This window comes from Loxodonta africana, unplaced genomic scaffold (assembly GCF_030014295.1).
Source record: "Loxodonta africana isolate mLoxAfr1 unplaced genomic scaffold, mLoxAfr1.hap2 scaffold_147, whole genome shotgun sequence".
Lineage (NCBI taxonomy): Eukaryota > Metazoa > Chordata > Mammalia > Proboscidea > Elephantidae > Loxodonta > Loxodonta africana.
Genome location: NW_026974900.1, coordinates 458,553 through 471,841, shown reverse-complemented (window position 1 = coordinate 471,841; position 13,289 = coordinate 458,553). Strand labels below are relative to the sequence as shown.

The following is a 13,289-nucleotide window of genomic DNA, read 5'->3' as shown; positions in this document are numbered from 1 at the left end:
TTGTGCAGTTTCCAAGCATTTGATTTCTTTTCCCTGGTTTTTCTGTTATTGATTTTTACTTTTATGGTCTTTCATTCAGAGAAGATGTTTTGTAATATTTCAATGTTTTGGGTTCTGCAAAGGCTTGTTTTATGACCTAATATGTGATCTATTCTAGAGAATGTTTCATGTGCACTAGAAAAGAAATTATAGTTTGCAGCTGTTGTGTGGAGTGTTCTGTATAAGTCTATGAAGTGAAGTTGTTTAATTGTAGCAATTAGATCTTCCGTGTCTCTATTGAGCTTCTTACTGCATTTCCTATCCTTCACCGAGAGTGTTGTGTTGAAGTCTCCTGCTATAATTGTGGAGGTGTCTATCTCACTTTTTAATTCTGTTAACATTTGTTTTATGAATGTTGCGGCCCTATCATCATTGGGTGCATAAATATTTAATACAGTTATATGTACCTGGTAAATTGTCCCTTTAATCTTTATGTAGTGTCCTTCTTTATCCTTTGTGGTGGATTTAAATTGAAACTCTATTTTGTGGGAAATTAATATTGCCTCTCCTGCTCTTTTTTGATTGTTGTTTGCTTGATATATTTTTATCCATCCTTTCAGTTTTGGTTTATTTGTGTCTCTTAACTCTAAAGCGTGTCTCTTTTAGGAAGCATACAGACTGATCGTGTTTTTTTATCCAGTCTGCAACTTTCTGTCTCTTTATTGGTGAATTTAGTCCATTTACATTAAGTGTAATTATAGACAAGTATGAGTTTAGTGCTGTCATTTTGATGCCTGTTTTTGACAATTTCATTTTCCATTTACTTTTTTGTGCTGAGTTTTTCTTTGTAGAATGTGTGTTCCTCCTTTTTATAGTAGTTGAATTTATTTTGGTGAGTCGTTATGTTTATCTTGGTTTTTATTTTGAAGTATGGAATTGTTAGACCTTGTTGTGGTTATCTTAATATTTACCCTGGTTTGAGTAAGTAAAAACCTAAGTTGTTTCGCCCTGTATCGCCTTGGTTTCCTCTCCATATGTAATTTCTAAGCCTCCTGTATTTAGTCCCTCTTTTTTCACTATCGTAATCTTTTACATAATCACATCAATGATTCCCTGTTTTGAGCAATTTTTTAATTAATCTTATTTTGTTTTTGTGATTTCCCTATCTGGGTTGATATCAGGATGTTTTGTTCTGTGACCTTGTGTTGTGTTGGTATCTGATATTATTGATTTTCTGACCAAAGAATTTCCTTTAGTAATTCTTGCAGTTTTGGTTTGGTTTTTGCAAATTCTCTAAGCTTGTGTTTATCTGTAAATATCTTAATTTCACCTTCATGTTTTACAATTTTGCTGGATATATGATTGTTCGCTGACAGTTTTTCCTCTTTCAGTGCTCTATATATGTTATCCCATTGTCTTCTTGCCTGCATGATTTCTGCCGAGTAGTGCAAACTTATTGATTCTCCTTTGTAGGTAACTTTTTGTTTATCCTTGGGTGCTTTTGAAATTTCTCTTTATCTTAGGTTTTGGCAGGTTTGATGATATGTCTTCGTGATTTTCTTTTGGGATCTATTTTGTATGAGGTTCGATGAGCATCTTGGGTAGATATCTTTTCATCTTTTACAATGCCAGGGAATTTTTCTGCCATCAGATCTTCCACTGTTCTCTCTGTATTTTCTGTTATCCCTCCCTGTTCTGGAACTCGAATCACACGCAAATTATTCTTGATAGAGTCCCCCATGATTCTTAGGGTTTCTTCATAGTTTTAAATTCTATTTGATTTTTCTTCAACTATATTTGTGTCAATTGCCTTATCCTCCAGCTCCCCCACTCTGCATTCCAGTTCCTTGATTCTGCTCCTGTGACTTCCTATTGAGTTGTCTGAATCTGTGACTTTATTGTTAATCTTTTGGATTTCTGAATGCTGTCTCTCTATGGATTCTTACAGCTTATTAATTTTTTCACTATGTTGTTGAATAATCTTTTGGATATCTTCAACTGCTTTATCCGCGTATTCCTTGGTGTTTTCTGTAGATTGCCTTATTTCATTTGTGAGGTCATTCCTGATGTCTTGAAGCATTCTGTATATAATTTTTTTATATTCTACATTTGGCAATTCTAGGAATGTATCTACATCTGGGAATGATTTTGATTCTTTGATTTGGGGGTTTGTAGAAGGAATCATGGTCTGCTTCTTCATGTGATTTGATGTCGACTGCTGTCTCTGAGCCATTTATAAGATATTGTAATATTTTATATTTGCTCACTGAGTCTTATCTTCTTATTTTGTTTTGTTACAATACACCCAGATGGGCTACTAGATTGTGGTATCGCGATTGATGTAGCTTTTGAATCACTTACGTCCTGTTACCAGCTTGCCTGAGCTGTTACCAGGTGTATAAGTGTATGAGTCCATTCACTATTCTTGAATACAATCAGCTCAGGTGTCCTGATAGCTGGTCACCTAGTGTGTGGTGTAGGCTCTCACCTATTATCTTAGAGGAGTAGTGGTGATGGTTGTATGCACCAGTTTCTATTAGTGGCAGGGGGTCACATTTCGAGGAGGGCAGGATGCTGACAGCCTTCCTTCAAGTGTCAGTGAGGTAGGTGTGGCTCTATTCTCTAGAGCACTCTGGTGGGTGGGCTTTGCAGCTGTATCTTAGGCACCCAATGCTTGGGTAGGCGTCACTATTCTCAGACCCCTCTAGCAGGTGGCTAGGTGATGTGGGTGGAGTCTCAGCCCTCAGTTCGCTGGTGTGGATCAGCGAGGGCTCTGTTTAATAGGTAGAGAGGTATCTGACCTCCAAAACTTGCCTTTCCACTGCTGAGCTAAAACAATTATGGTCAGATCTCTATCAGAATTGCCTTTACATTGTAATAGCCACCTAGTTACCTGTAGGGTGAAAGCCAAAGACTATGGGTCTGTTAATGCCTGGATGGAGCTGATTCTGTACTGTTATTTCAGTTTAGGGAAGTCAGGGAAGGATTTTTTCTTTGATTGTTAAATGCTGCTTTTCTCAGGCCAGGAGAATGGGTTAGAAAAGAAAGAAGAAAAAAAATTCAGCAGTGCACTTCACTCTCTGGCACAGAGGATTCCAATGTTAATGAAGCTGGCTGGGGCAATGAGGGGTGGAATCAGATATATAGAAGAGAGTAGCCTGGCAAAATATACAAAGTTACTTATGTTGTTTGGTGAGAACTGTTTTTTCTGAGATTCCAGAGCATTGTGTCGCTCGTGTGTGCTGGCTGGATCCCTGCTGAGACTGTCCCAGAGGGTTAGGGCTGCATCCATGCTCACACTGTCTCAGGAAGCCACAATCGGCTCCCCCACACTTAGTCCAAAGCCCAGCACCAAGGTTTCCTTTCTGGGACGCTGCACTCCAGGCTCCAAAACCAGTCGCTGCTTCCCTATAGTTTTTCGTTTCCCTGTCAGCCGCGTCTGTGTGGAGCCTGCGTGTGCTGCCTGGGTCCCCTCTGAGGTTGGTCCTGAGGGTTAGGCCTATATCTGTTCTTCCCTGTCTCAGTAAACCACAATCAGCCCCACCACTCTGACACCAGGAAACCGCGAGGGCTCAAGGCTGCGGCGTGGGACACTGGCTCTGGAAGCGGTCCCTGCTGCAGCGTGGCTTTCGCTCCCCCGTCACTCAGGTCAACTCCTTAGTTCTGTGTTTGATGGTCAGGGTTTGTAGATTGTCCTTTATGTAATCAGTTCACTTGTTTTTTCGAGTCTTTGTTTCAAGAAGTATAAGCGGAATCTTCTACCTAGTCAGCCATCTTGGTCCTGCCCCCGTGTCTGCCTCTTTATGTGATTTGGTATTGACTGTTGTCTCTGAGCAATCTATAAGTTATTGTATTAGTTTATTTTATGCTTGCTTTTTGTATCCTAGCTTCTTGCTTTGTTTAGTTTTGGTATTCCCAAATAAGCTGCTTGAGTGCGCTAGGTTGATTATTTTCACCTTTGAAGCTCTAATGTACTATCACCAGATGGCTAGCACTGTTACCAGGTATATGAGCCTAGGAGTTCATTTACTTTTCTTGTATGCATTCAACTCAGGTGCCCAGGTAGTTGGTCATAAAGTGTGTGGTACAGGCTCTGTCCTACCGTCTTAGAGGGGCAGGGGTTATTGGTGTAGGCAGAAGTATCTGGCTGCAGTAGGGGGTCAGGCTCTGATCAAGGCAGGGGTCTGACAGCTGTCCTCTGAGTGTCTGTGAGGAAAGTGCATCCCTGTTCTGTAGAGCACACGGGTGGGTTCTGCAGAAGGGCGATGGGTACCCAATGCTTTTGGTTGTAAGTTCTGGGAGGTACTACTTACCCTTGGAGCCCTGTCACAGGAGGCTAGGTATTGTGGGTGGAGCCACCAGTCCTTAGGCCCCTGATGTGGGTAGGTGAAGACGCCGTTTAATAGGCAAAGCAGTGTCAAACATCAAACACCCATCTTTCCACCGTTCAGCTGAAACAGTTGCAGTCTGGCGACAAGGGCCTATTCTCCTGAAATGGGCCCACACAGGTCCATGCTGGGGTGAAAGGTATTCAAAGCCCATGGACTGTTTGTGCCTGAACAAGAGCTGCTTCTGTCCTGAGCTCCCCAGCTTAATTGAGCTGGCAGATTATCTTTCCCCCAGTTGTGAACTTATACCTTCTTCAAGGATGGAAAAATGGCTCAGAGTGGTACCAGGGCCTATCTCAGGCCCAGGGAAGTTGACAGCCACTGAAGCCGGCTTGGGGGCTGAGGGCGTGGTAAAATAAACACAAGTAATTAGCTTTTGCTGAGAGTGCCGTTCTTCTCTTGTTCTGGAGGTGTGAGTAGTCTGTGCAACTTGCTGTCCTTCCCTGAGCTAAACGCCTCTGGAACACTACTGCCAGCCCCGCTGCAGTCGCTCCAGGGAACGGTGCCTGAGGGTTCCTGGCTGTTCAGGTCCAGTAACTCCTCTCCACTTCTGAATAGTCTCTCCCTCCCCCTGCCGCTGAGTCCATTTTCTAACTTTACCTTTGATGTTCAGGGCTCCTAGCTTGTCATAAATATAATCGCTTCACTTGTTTTTTCTGGTCTTTTTTGTAAGAGGGATCACTGGTGGCGTCTCAATACTCAAAACTTCATCATTTCTTCCTTTCACTTTAGCTACTCGACATTCAAGAGCAACGTTCAGAGTCTCTTCCGACATCCGTTTTGGTCTTTTCTTTCTTTCCTGTCTTTTAAAGGATCTCTTGCTTTCCTCATGTGTGATGTCCTTGATGTCATTCCACAACTCGTCTGGTCTTCAGTCGTTAGTGTTCAACACGTAAAATGTGTTCTTGAGGTGGTCTCTAAATACAGGTGAGATATACTCAAGGTCATATTTTGGCCCCTTTTGACTTATTCTAATTTTCTTCCGTTTCAACTTGAACTCCCATATGAGCAATTGACAGTCTGTTTCACAATCGATCCCTGGCCTTGTTCTGACTGATGATATGAGTTTTCCCATCTTCTCTTTCCACAGATGTAGTCAGTTTGATTCCTGTGTATTCCATCTGGTAAAGTCCACGTGTATAGCTGCCGTTTATGTTGGTGAAAAAAAATATTTGCAGTGGATGAGTCACTGGTCTTGCAAAATTCTTTCATGAGATTTCTGGCGTCATTTATTTCAGTGATGCTGTATTTTCCAACTACTTTTCCTTCTTTGTTTCCAACTTTAACATTCTAATGACCAGTAATTATCAATGCATCTTGATTGCATCTTTGATCAATTTCAGGCTGCAGAAGTTGTTTAAAATCTTCAATTTCTTTATCTTTGGCATTAGTGGTTGGTGCATAAATTTGAATAGTCATATAAACTAGTCTTCCTTGTAAGTGTATGGATTTTAGCCTATCAGTGACAACATTGTACTTCAGGCTAGATCTTGAAATGTTCTCTTTGATGATATGTAACGTCATTCTTTTGACTCTGGTGGAATATCCATGTTTGTAAGACTGCTCACAGACTGTTTTACCAGAGAGTTTTCTGGTACTGCAACATCTACCACTAATCTCTGTGATCCCTTTGAATTGGCAAAATAAGAATAGTGCTATAGATTTCTTCCAAATACAGAAAACATAAGTATGAAAATGTTCTTGCTGTTGATTATATTCTTTACCAATCTGTTTGTATGGGATTTTTGGTACTTCACTTGAAAAATGAGTCCAAGGTACTGTGATGTGATTGTTTACTTTGTGTGGCCTTTCTAGCCATGGTCTTATAACATCCACCCTGGTGCTTGGGCAGGACTGTGTGATAGGGTAATTGTGGCTCACCAAGAGGATTGTTTATTTTGCCTTCAAAGAGAACCAGTTCCAGAGCAAAGAGGAGGATTCAACTCCCATCAAGGAAGAACAGCCAAGAGCCGAGCGTATATTATGGACCTGAGATCCCTGCACTGAGAAGCTCCTAGAAGCAGGAGACTGAGATAGAGAGAGGAAGCTGTAACCCTGAAGATGGTAAGATGCCATGGCAGGAGAGACCGAGCAACAGGGACCTGGCTATAGGAGATGATGGCCCAGGGAGAAGGAAAGCTGAGTGCCTTTGGAGAGAGGCCGGCCCAAGGCCAGGCAGAGGCACGCCTATGAGCACAGGAGGGAAGAGGCTGTCCTGATAGAAAAACTGTGTTCTGAGTGTCTTTGAGCCTGAGCTATAACTGTTACTTCCCTAATAAACCCCATAATCGTGAATATGGACTATGAGTTCTGTGTGGCCATTGCAATGAGTTATTGAACCCGGCAGAGAAGTAGGGAGTGCTGTGTGAGGGACAGTTGGTGTCAGAGTTAGTGAAGATGGTGGAGAGAGGGTAGTTTTTTCACCAATGCCTTCAATGCAGCTTCGATTCCTTCCTTTTATACCATCAGTTCTTGATCTTATGCTACCTATTGAAATGGTTGAAAATTATCCAGTTCTACTGCAGTGGCTGTATTAATATCAGACAAATTATACTTCAGAAAAAGGAGTATTATTGGGAATAAGTAGGGACATAACATAATAAAGGTTCAATTCTCCAAAAAGATACAACACTCCTAAATGTGTACGTGTCTAACAACAGCGCTCCAAAATACAAAAACTAATAAATCTGAAAGGGGAAATGGACAAATACGCATTTATAACTGGTATCAGTACTTTTCTATCAATAATTAATAGAGCCCTGCTAGTTGAAGTCCAAAGCATCTGTATGAACCACTCATGGATGTCTATGTGTGTGTGTATGTATGTGTGTGTATGTGTGTATGTATGTATATAGTATAAAGAGAAGTAATACAGAAATAAACATAGATACATGTTGTAGTCCTTGGGAGGTACAAACGGTTAATGCATTCAGCTGCTAACCAAAATGTTGGAGGTTTGAGTCCACCCAGAGGCACTTTGGAAGAAAGGCTTGGTGATCTACTTTTGAAAAATTAGCCATTGAACTGACACACTTGTGTGTCAGTACTACTCTGACACACATGAGGGGAGGGGTCACCATGAGTCACATCAGCTTAACAGCAATCGAATGATTTTTTTATGCATTCTGCCAATGTTTGTCTTTTAATTGGTATCTTAGGCTGGGTTCTCTAGAGAAACAAAACCAGTGAGGTGTATATATATATATTTATATATAAATAGCTTTATATCAAGAAAATGGCTCACGAGGCTGTAGAGGCTGGTAAGTCTCAAGTCCATGGGTCAGGCTTGTGGCTTCTCCTGACTCACATAGATGCAGGGACTGCAGAACTCAAGATCTGCAGGTCATACAACAGGTCTGTGGCTCACAGGCTGCAAAGGCTGACAGATCTCAAGATCGGCAGGTAAGCTGGCAGGCTGCGGCTCACAGACTGCGGAGGCTGGTGAATCCCCAAATTGGAAGGTAAGCTGAGAGTTCAAGTCCCAAAAACTTGAGATCAGATGAAGAGGAGCCAGCTGCAGGATTCAGAGTGAGCAAAAGCTCAAGAGCCTTGCCAGAAAGTCCACCTATATTGGATGCAGTCCACACCTCCGAGGAAACTACCTTAGATCTGATTGGCTACTCACAGCAGATTCCATCATGGAGGTAATCACATTATATCACATCTCATCATGGAAATGATTGCATCGTTATTCGACTGCTAAACTACATCATAACTGCCAAAGCACTGAGAATCATGGTCCAACAAAGTTGACACACAACTTTAATGATCCCAATTGTGAATTTAATCTATTTAAATTTAAAGCAATTAATGATAAGGAAGGACTTATGTCTTCTACTTTGTAGTAGGTCATATATGTATTTTGTTTCTCATTTTCTTCACTACCGTCCACTTTTGTGTTTGACTGATTTTTTTCAAGTGTACAATTTTGATCCTCTCCTTATTTCCTTTCCTTATATTTTTTAACTTCTTAGTGGTGACCATGAGGATTACAATTAATATCTTATGTTTATAACAATCTTCTTTTAATGAATACAAATTTAGCTTCAACAGTATACAACATTCTGCTTTTATTCAGCTCAGTTACCTCCCCTACTTACGTTGCTGTTACAAAAATTGCATCTTTATACATTGTGTGTCCATTAAGAGAGATGTGTAAGTATTTTTATGCATTTGTGCTTTAAATCATATATGAAAAAAAGAGTCGTGATATAAAAATATTACTGACTTTGTTTTATCTAAGTAGTTACCTTTACGGAGTCTTCGTTTCTTTTTATGGCTTCAAGTTACTGTCTAGTGTCCTTCCGTGCCAGCCAGGATGATTCCCTGTAGCATTTCTCATAAGGCAGTTCTGCTGCTAACATACTCCCTCAGGTTTTGTGTATCTGGGCATGTCTTAATTTCCCCTTCATTTTTGAAAGATAGTTTTGCTAGATATTGACATCTTGGTTCATAGTTTTGTTTCTGTATTTTTTTTCCAGTACCTTAAATACATCATCCGACTATTTTCTTGTCTCAATGGTTTCTGATGAAAAATCAACAGTTAAACTTGTTGAGACTCTCTTGTACATTAGGGGTCACTTATCTGTTGCTGCTTTCAAGTTTCTGTCTTCGTCTTTTGACATTTTGATTATGTCTGTCTGTGGATATCTATGTATTTACTGTCCTTTGAGTTTATTGAGCTTCTTGGATATCTAGATGACATTTGGGAAACTTCCAGTCATTACGTTTTTAAATATTCTTTCTGTCCTTTCATCTTTCTTTCCTTTCTGGGACTCCCTTAATGAGTATATTGGTATGCTTGATGTTGTCCCGCAGGTCCCTTAGGCTCTATTCATTTTCTTCATTCTTTTTCCTTTATGCTCCTCAGTTAGAACAATTTCAGTTGTGCTTTTTCAAGCTTACATTTTCCTGCTTTCTTGCTCAAATCTGCTGTTGAGCTCCTCTAATGAAATTTTTATTTCAGCTATTCAACTTTTCAGCTCTATAATTTCTATTTGGTTCTTTTGTATAATATTTCTTTATTAATGTTTTCTACTTGTTCATACATTCTTCTCTTGGTTTCCTTTTTTTGTGTGTGTGTCTATGGTTTGTTTAGCTCTTTGAGGAAATTTAAGACAGTTGGTTTAAAATCTTTGTCTAGTAATCCCAATATCTGTGTTTCCTTAGGGATGCTTTCTGTTCATTTCTCTTCTTTCTTTCTTCTTAACAAATGAACCATCCTTTTCTTTTTTCTTTTTATGACTTAGAATAGTGTGTTGCAAACTGGATATCTTAGATATTATAATGTGACTCTGGAAATAAGATTCCCTCCTGTCATTAGGGTTTGCTTTTTTTTTTTTTTTTAATTGTTGAGGGCCAGTCATCCATTTGCTTAGTGATGTTTCCAAACTATTTCTGCAAAGATTGTATGTCTTCTCATGTGTGGACACTGAAGTTCTGTTCTGTTATCTCAGCAGTCAGTTCATGACCTGACAGTGCTTTCTTTAAATGCTTGTAGCCAAAAAGAAAAAGTAACATTATCCCAGTCTTTGCAGATTGGCTCTGAACTGGCACGTTCTTTCAATGCTAAGCAAGAGTGCCTAAAACTCTGCCCTAGCCTTCACTTCCTGCCCCCATGGAGCCCAAAGATCAGCCAGAGATGCAAGCCTAAAGCTTTGTCAGGATCTTTATGAGCATGTCTTCATCCTTAGGCAAGAACATTGCACTTCAGATTCCTCAGTATATATGGTAGCCCTTCAAAGCCCCCAAACCACCAACCATTGTCCTTTCAGCCCTTTTTCCAAGCTTTTGGATGTCTCTGCTGTTTTCTCTGTCCTTCATCCTTTGACCCTGGAGGTAGGACCAATTCTTTTTAGCTTCGTACTTCTGAGTTTCCATCACATCATACATTTTTTCTTGTGTGCTGTTGAGTCAATTCTGACTCATAGTGAATATAGGATGGAGTAGAACTTCTCCAAAGGTTTCTAAGGCTGTAATCTTTATGGAAGGGAACGGTCATATCTTTCTCCTGTGGAGTAGTTGGTGGATCAAATCAAACCGTTTAACAGCTGAGTGCTTAACCACTGCACTACTGGGGCTCCTTTTGACATCATGCATCATAATAGATTCTTAACACACCCCTCAGAAACATAGAAGTCCATAAATTATCAAGGATACAGAAGATTTAACATGTAAAAAAATACCAAATTGCTATATGTGTATTTGTGTGTATTATCTAACCATGAAAGAATATACATTCATCTCATGCACATACATAACATAGTGTGTATAAAAATTAACTGTATACTGTGTTATAAAGCAAGTCTCAACAAATTTCAAGAGTCTGTAATAATATAGAGGATACTATGTAAGTACACCATAATTAAAAAAAAAAACCATCTTAGAAAATGAAAATACAAAATCTCCATTTTTTTTTTATGTAAGTACACCATAATTAAAAAAAAAAAAAACCATCTTAGAAAATGAAAATACAAAATCTCCATGTGCTTGGATATTTTAAAATACTATGAGTCAAAAAAGACATCATAATGAAAATTAGAATACATTTTGAAGTAAACAATTATGGAGATAGTGCATACAAAAATTTGTGCAGTACAGACAATATAATATAGGAAACTTATAGCCTTAAAAATATAATTGGAAAGAACAAATCTTGAAAAATAAGTGAGTTAAACATCCATTCAAAATGTTGGGAAAAAACCAGAAACAAACATTCATAGGAATTTTTGTTTCTATTAATGATTGAATACATGCAACAGATGATCAACAAAGACTAAAGTTGATTCTTAGAAAATGCTAGTAAAATTGACAAACTTTAGGCAAGATTGATCAAGTGAAAAAGAATGAAGATATAAAAAACGAATATCAGGAATTAGAAAGAAAATGACTACAGATCTTGCAGAACATAAAGATAATGTGAGAATGTTATGAACCGTATTAGCCAATAAATTTGCAAATTTAGGTAAAGTAGGCAAACGTATCATACCATGTAAGTTAATAACAACGATTCAGGAAGAAACAGGAAGCAAAAGTAATTCCACAACTGTTAATACAATTGAATTAGAGCTCAAACTATTCTCAAAAAGAAAACTTCATATCAGATGGCTTTTCCTGCAAATTCTGCCAAATATTCAAGAAATATTTCACAAATTCTTCAATATAAAAGGAAATATATACCCAAACTCATTTTATAAAGCTTGTAGAATGAATATTGATACCAAAACCTGACAAGAGCAGCAGAAGATGGGAAAATTACAGGCCAATGTCACTGATGAACATAGATGCAAAATATAAAAAGAAATAGGCAAAACAAATCCAGCAATACTCTAAAGAAGAATATATTATGACCAAGTTGGGTCTATCCCAAGAATTCAAGGTTAGTTTAACATTCAAAAATGAATCAGTATAATTTGCCATATGTACAGGAAAAATAAATGTGATTATATTAATAGGTGTAATAAAATAAGTATTTGATAACCTTCAGCATCCACTCATGTTTTTTAAAAGAACATCTAGCATGCCATGAGACCAGAAGAACCAGAAGGTTCCCAGCTGCTGTCGCTGAACATTTTGATCAAAGAGTCCATAGAAAAGCCCTGATCAAAAGGGGGAAAATGCAGAACAGAATTTCAAATGAACCCTAGACTTTTTGGAGCCACTGAGGGTGAATGAACTCCTGAAACTATTGCCGTGAGATAATCTTTAAACATTACACCAAAAGCATTCCCTTAATACTATCTCTCTATGAAGTATGAAAAAGAAAAAACCAAACTGTTGCTGTTGATTCCAACTCAGAGACTCTGTAAGACAGAATAGCACTGCCCCATAGAGTTTCAAAGGTGCAGGTGGTGGATTCAAACTGCTCTTCTTTTGCTTGGCTACCGTATCACTTAACCACTGTGCCATGAGGGCTCCAGAACATTAGCTTACTTAACCAATAAAAATGGTCTACCTTGAGCATATGCTCTTTTAAGAACTGTCTACATGGCATCAGATTGACAACAGCTACTGAAAAGATTAGATAGGAACCTTAAGGAGCAGTGGGTTTATGTTAATGACAGAGGAACAACTCAGAAAAGGAGGGTAAGAATGGTTGCACAACTTCAAGAATGTAGCCAGTGTTATTAAATTGTACAGGTAGAAACTGTTGAGTTGGTGTATGTTTTGCTGCATATATTCTCAACCAGAAAAAATACAGGTAATAATTAACAAAAAATGTCAAGGAGAGCTAAATATTTTGAAAATAAGACAGAGTTGCGTGTGAGGGAATGAGTGGGGTGAGCTGTTTTAGATTAATAGTAAAGGCTTATGGGAGCAGGATATTTGAGGAGATAACTGACCTATATCAAAGGAGAGAATAGGTTTATGAAGTTCTGAAGGGAGGGATATTGCCAATAAAGGAAAGAGTTGTTTCTGAGGCCCTTAAATAACCAAGTGTTCTGGCATGTTTTGAGGAAGCTCAGGAAATAAGTCATGGCTAGTGTGGAGTGAACCGAGGGAAGACTGTTAGGAAATGAGGTTAGTATGGTGAGCAAGCCCCGCATCATGAAAGACCATGGGAAGGATTTGGGAATTTTTCCTAATTGCTATGAGAAGCCACTGAAATGATGCTGTTATGTAGATTGTAAGAGGGAAGATCGGTGCATGGAGTCCAGTTTTAACCAAGAGATGATGGTGGCTGTAAGGTGGAGGTAGTGAGAAGTGGATAGAGTCAGGATTTATGTTAAGGTAGTGCCAAGAGTCCAGAATATGTCAATGGATTGGATGCAAGATTTGAATAAAGGAGAGAAATGAAGGATGATTTCTAGGTTTTTGTCCTGAACAACCCAGAGGATAGTGAGAACATTTGCTGAGATAAGGAAGACTGGGAGGTAGATAAGACACTTGGACGAAGAATTTTATTTGAACCACATTAAGTTT

The 13,289-nt window shown here is 38.9% G+C and overlaps 1 long non-coding RNA gene across 1 annotated transcript in view; it reads left to right on the top strand.

Annotated features, from left to right (window-relative positions):
• The first annotated feature begins 2,320 nt into the window (after positions 1-2,320).
• LOC135229204 (uncharacterized) overlaps positions 2,321-13,289 on the top strand; it is a 29,814-nt gene continuing 18,845 nt past the window's right edge. Inside the window, exon 1 of the long non-coding RNA XR_010319985.1 lies at positions 2,321-6,431. This is a non-coding gene — a long non-coding RNA (uncharacterized LOC135229204). The remainder of the gene's footprint in view (positions 6,432-13,289) is intronic.